This window comes from Arachis hypogaea, chromosome 19 (genome assembly GCF_003086295.3).
Source record: "Arachis hypogaea cultivar Tifrunner chromosome 19, arahy.Tifrunner.gnm2.J5K5, whole genome shotgun sequence".
Classification (NCBI taxonomy): domain Eukaryota; kingdom Viridiplantae; phylum Streptophyta; class Magnoliopsida; order Fabales; family Fabaceae; genus Arachis; species Arachis hypogaea.
The window spans coordinates 68979048-68984779 of NC_092054.1; the positions used below are offsets into that span (position 1 = coordinate 68979048).

Below are 5732 nucleotides of genomic sequence, written 5' to 3' on the forward strand. Positions count from 1 at the left end.
TAGGGTTTGTGGTTTAGGGTTTAGGTTGTAGGGTTTAGTGCTTAAGGTTTATGGTTTGGGGTTGAGGGTTTATTGTTTAGGGTTTATGGTTTATAGTTTAGGGTTTAGGCTTTAGGGTTTGTGGTTTATGGTTTATGTTATAGGGTTTAGGGTTATGGGTTGGGATTGAGGGTTTATTGTTTAGGGTTTAGGTTTTAGGGTTTGTTGTTTAGGTTTTAGGGTTTATGGTTTGGATTTAGGCTTTATGGTTTGTGGTTTAGGGTTTAGGATTTAGGGTTTGTGGTTTGGGGTTTAAGGTTTATGGTTTAGGGTTTAGATTTATTGTTTAGGGTTTAGGCTTTAGGGGTTGTGGTGGAGGTTTTAGGATTTAGTGTTGATGATTTAGGGTTTAGGGTTTAGAGTTTAGGGTTTATGGTTTAGTATTAGGGTAAAGGGTATATGATTTAGGGTTTATGGTATAAGGTTTAGGGTTTAGGGTTTAGGATTTAGGGTTTGGGGTTGACGGTTTATGGTTTAGGGTTTAGGCATTAGAGATTGCTGTTTAGGATTTAGGGTGTAGTGTTTAGGGTTTAGGGTTTAGGGTTTAGGGTTTGGGGTTGAGGGTTTATGCTTTAGGGTTTATGGTTTGTGGTTTATGGTTTAGGGTATAAGATTTAGTGTTTAGGGTTTATGGTTTAGGGTCACTACAAGAAAACAGCTCTATTTCCATGCTTTTAAAGCATGGCGAAAAGCTGAAAAAAGCGTGGCGGTTGCTCTATCGCCACGTTTTTGAAAGGGTGACCTATGAAAGGGTGGCGGTTGCTCTATCGCCACGCTTTTTTCAGCCTATCGCCATGCTTTTTTTGCCACGTTTTTTTGCAAATTGCCACTTTTATTAGCGTGGCTGTAGGTGGGAGATATGGCCACGCTTTTAAAGCGTGACCTAATGTGAGATATGGCCACGCTTTTGAAGCGTGGCGATAGGGAGGTATACGGCCACGCTTTTGAAGCGTGGCGATAGCGAGAGATACGGCCATGCTTTTAAAGTGTGGCGATAGCCTTTTCAAATTAAAAAAAATTCTTTTTTGACTTTTCCTTCATCACTGCACAATATAAATTTTCAATCCTTTTTTATTACCAAACCAATAAATATAGTATACAATTTTTATTACAAGACAAATCAAATAGTAATTAGTAACATAATTTTTGCTATAATTGTTTTATATATTAAAAAATTAATACTCAAATACAAAATAAATGTCAGAGTTTAAATTCCAAAACTAAAAACCTTTCACACAACTAGGGAGACAGTTCTCCTTTCTTGAATTATCTAGTGTCGACAAGCATTCGTGCTCTGAGCCAACAATGGAGAGCCCTCCTTGTGATCCTTTGTGTGGCTGCTCCTTGGAAGAAGGATCAGATATAGGTTTTTTATTTTGAACAAAGCTTCCTACTAATGAAGGGCAACTTTTTTGCTGAACCAGACTGTACTTCGTAAAGGAAACAACTGATGAGTCAAAATTTGACATTTTTATCTGAGCTTGAGCATTTAAAGAAGGTTCACAAGATTTATTTTCTGCCAGACCATTGGAAAGTCCCTTCAATACTTGGTTTGCTGCAGCAGAATCCCTATTTCTGTTCTCCTTCTTAATAATATCAACAGATTTCCTAGAAACAATATTTTTTCTATCACGAACATAAAATAGCATGTATGCCTGCTAATTTAACACTTCTCGCTCACTGACATTGTATACCTGATGCATTAGTGCGAATGGGTTAAAATGGCAATTCAATGACACAATGTTCACATATGATTGATAGTAGCTCCAAACAACATTCACCAAAACAGCAATTCACAATTTTTCCTAGACATCTCCGTAGCTTATATTTATTAATTCATCAAATTTACATGAATAAAAAAACTAGTACTTATTTATTATCAGCATGCACAACCTACTCATGCAATTGGATATATTCAGAGTTTCTGCTGAAGATTCTAATGCTCAGCGTTCATTGATTTTCAATAATCAGTGCAAAGACAATAACTTTTGAATATTAAAAACAGAGCACAAGAGGAGATAGATCTTTTAAAAAGTAATGATGCTATTCAAATTCTAGTTCTGCGAGACAAGATATATACTTTAATTTTTCTTTAGTTCCTCAAGTCTAGAGACACTATATGCTCTTTCGTCCCACCCAAATGGATGAAAGAACAGAAAAAACAATACCAGAAGAAAAAGAGATAGAAATTTGCAATACCCTATTGTCATCCAAAGTATACCACATGTCATTTGATATGGGGACATAGCAGTAATAATGTCCAGAATGAGTGCTAGAACCAGAATGAACCAAAACCCCATAGAGAGAATACTTCACATCTCCTTCCTGCTAAAACGAAGAAACTTATACACAAATTGAAGGTACTCAATCGGCAGAGAAAATATTTTCAATGAGAAACAGAGGGATCTCCTTTTAGCAAAAGATATATAAAGTAACATGATTTACTTATTTCATCTAAAAAGGAAATTCTAACAAGGTGAGATATTTTATGCCCACAAAAACTTAGCAAAAAGGAACAACTTACATATGAGCCGCTGACAAAAGGTTTTAGGTCCAGAGCACAGTCAAACCGAACCTTCTTTTTAATCTTTTGTCCAGGATTGTGCACATGGAACCGCTTTAAGTGAATAGTTAGCACATAAGGTGCCTTATGAATTGTAAGCTGTTTCAAAGCCCAAACTTTCTGCTTGCATCTTTGACAATTGTATTGCCTCTCCCCTCCATCCAACTAATCTACAGCAGTGAAATTTGCAAGTGCTTTTTGCAATGATTCTGCCTTGAAAATTTCGAGGCTTAGATCTAAGAATGGATCAAACTTGTTGGAGCAAAAGGAACACTGCTGACATTTCACCTAAGATAAAGCAACCACATAAGTATACGACAATCAGTCATTACAGGGGGAAAAAAATTAGAGCAATATTGTTCTATACAGATAACAATTTATGGGTTACATATTTACCAGACCATTTCTAAACTCAATTAGTAATGACCTCGCTCACAAAAAATAAACCAGCAGTCAAGAAATCTAACCTGACTTCGTAGATGACCACCAAATATTTTATGAACAAAACTTTTCTCATAAGCACTAGGTGATTCACTTGGTACACCAGAAGGCAGGTAGCATTTATGCATTGACTCAAGTAAGTTGACCATATACTCATGTACATCCTCCTGCCTTGCATTTTGGAAATTTCGTGATATGCCTGATCTAAGGTCAGGAAGTACAAATTTCATGCTAATATGAAAATAAGTGATACTACTCGGCTAACAAATTATAGCACATCAAGTATGCCTAAGACAAGAGTTTATTTCTATATACTTAGTTCAAAAACCAAGTAAAGGAACAAACACACAGTGCAACAGGATATTTTAGAAAGGCAACCTAATCCTTATCAAATTCCCAAAAAGAAACATGAAGGTGAAAATAAAAGAAACATTCTTAACTGCTTATCCATAAACAAACAACTCAAAACATAAGGATACACCGCAGATTCCAAACCAGATCCTCGGGGGATAATGTTCTTCCAGAAGCATGTAGTGCACGACTTACATGATTCTGTATTGCACACAGAGCACAAAATCCAGCAACATGGCCTACAATTATGGTAAAACATAATAAGATACTCAACACAGCAATGATTTCCTTCACATGCAAGCCCGTTTTCCAAAACTATAGAAGCACCATCTCCTCATCTCACCACTCGGGAAATATGAGATAAAAGTTTCATATTTCCATTCCAACTAATTTGAATGACAATTTATGCTAATGCATATTTCATTAGAAATTCTAACTAATTAAATTGTACTTCAAATTTATTCCTTTTACCTTTCCCTTCCAATAATTAATAACAAATTATGTACGTATAATGTTAATTCTATTATCTTCCCTCTATTAGAAATTCTAATGTTTTTTCTAGTTTATAATCAGGCAAGATCAATTCTTGTATGCTTTCATTATTGCTTGCTTGTGTATTTTTTACCGGTTCCATGCAATGATAAATATACTACTAGGCTTGATAAAAATACCCATGTTGGTCTTCAAATTAAATTAATTAACATACCTTCCTAAAACAACATGGGAGCAAAATAAATAACCATACCTTCTGTCTCAGTGAAAGGTCAGGTAATTCGAGTACTTTTGAACATTGCTTCCTAATTTTATTTCTCTTTTCAATGTCAGCATTCCTCTTCCTAATAAAAAACCATCGGACAAGGGGAATGGCAAAGAAGGAACCAGCATAAATCTGAAAATATTATCAATTCATCATTCAATCTATTGTGACAGCAAACCTAAACCAGTGCTAATAGACATTAAAATAACACCCTTATCCTCAAGAAAATATCTATTGGGAGCGAAAGAAGGGCATAAAGAAGCTGTCAAACGCTCAAACATCTTTTATCAATAATTTCACATTCTCAATGCTTTCAACTTATCTCATATTTAATAGCCATAACAAGGCAAGAGAAGCATTCATTGATGTTCAACACATGATGTTTTCCAGCGACACCAATTTGCAGAGTCCAAAACTAAGTCTATTTTTTTACTTTTCTTTTGGGTCATGTTACCCTCAAATTTTAAGTCTCAAATAATATTTCTCTAGCAACATCATCAAATCATGGAATTAAATACTAAATTTACAGCAAGACATTACCATCAAATTCTCAAAATTAGCATCATCAAGAATTCTTCTATAAAGTCAAAAAGAAAAAAATCATACCTGAAGAAGCGGAAAGATGTCTGCCACAAATTTAATGAAGCAGGGGCGAAGGAGCAAAGCAGGGGCGAGTCCTACACGAACGAGGGATGTAGCAGATGCGAGGCGGATGCGCGGTGGAGGTGCAATGAGGGGATATAGCAGCGCAATGACAAGGAACGCAATGGTGAGGGTTAGGGCATGGTGGCAAGGAAGGCGAAACTACAAGGAAGAAGAGCAGAGAAGACGACACTGACGATGCAGAGGAGATCAGCGAGGAGGACAACGCTAGTGACGAGGTAAACGAGGGCGACCCTAGAGACGAGGAGGACACGAGGCAAAAGGGAGGCTAATGGCGCAGCGAGGACAATGCTGGTGACGGCGGGGATCTGAGCTCTTCCAGGGTTGAGAGATGGGAGTTGAGAGTGACAGCATAAGATCGAGTTGAGAGTGAGAGAGTAGTCCCGAAGCTTTCTTTGGGCTTATTATTAGGGTTTTATTTTTCAAAAACCTTTTGGCCACGCTTCAAAAGCATGCCAAAAGAGGGCCAGGATATGGCCACGCTTCATAACCGCGTCTGTAATGAAACTCTGTTGCCACGCTTTTGCAACGTCCCTGTTTCTCTCTATGGCCACGCTTTTGAAGCATGGCAAAAAAAACGTGGCCGTATCTCTAATCAATTGCCACCTTTCCAAAAGTGTGGCCGTTGACCCTTTTCGCCACGCTTTTGAAGCGTGGCGAGAAAAAACGTGGCCAAATCTCTATTCAATCGCCACCCTCATAAAAGCGTGGCCATTGACCACTTTTGGCCACGCTTTTAAATCGTGGCAAAAAAAACGTGGCCATAGGCCTTTTTTCTTGTAGTGGGTTTAGGGTTTATAGTTTAGGGTTTAGGCTTTAGGATTTTTGGTTTATGGTTTAAGGTGTAGGGTTTAGGGTTTAGGGTATATGGATTGGGGTTGAGGGTTTATGGTTTAGGGTTTAAGCATTCATGTTTTT

The 5732-nt window shown here is 37.3% G+C and overlaps 1 long non-coding RNA gene across 1 annotated transcript; it reads right to left on the reverse strand.

Moving 5' to 3' along the window:
• Window positions 1-2234: 2234 nt before the first annotated feature.
• On the reverse strand, window positions 2235-3804 carry LOC112779333 (uncharacterized). Its single transcript, XR_003815775.2, has 4 exons — window positions 3523-3804; window positions 3070-3242; window positions 2564-2890; window positions 2235-2364 (listed from the first exon to the last, which is right to left on the reverse strand). It is a non-coding gene; the product is annotated as an uncharacterized lncRNA (long non-coding RNA).
• Between the last annotated feature and the right edge of the window lie 1928 nt (window positions 3805-5732).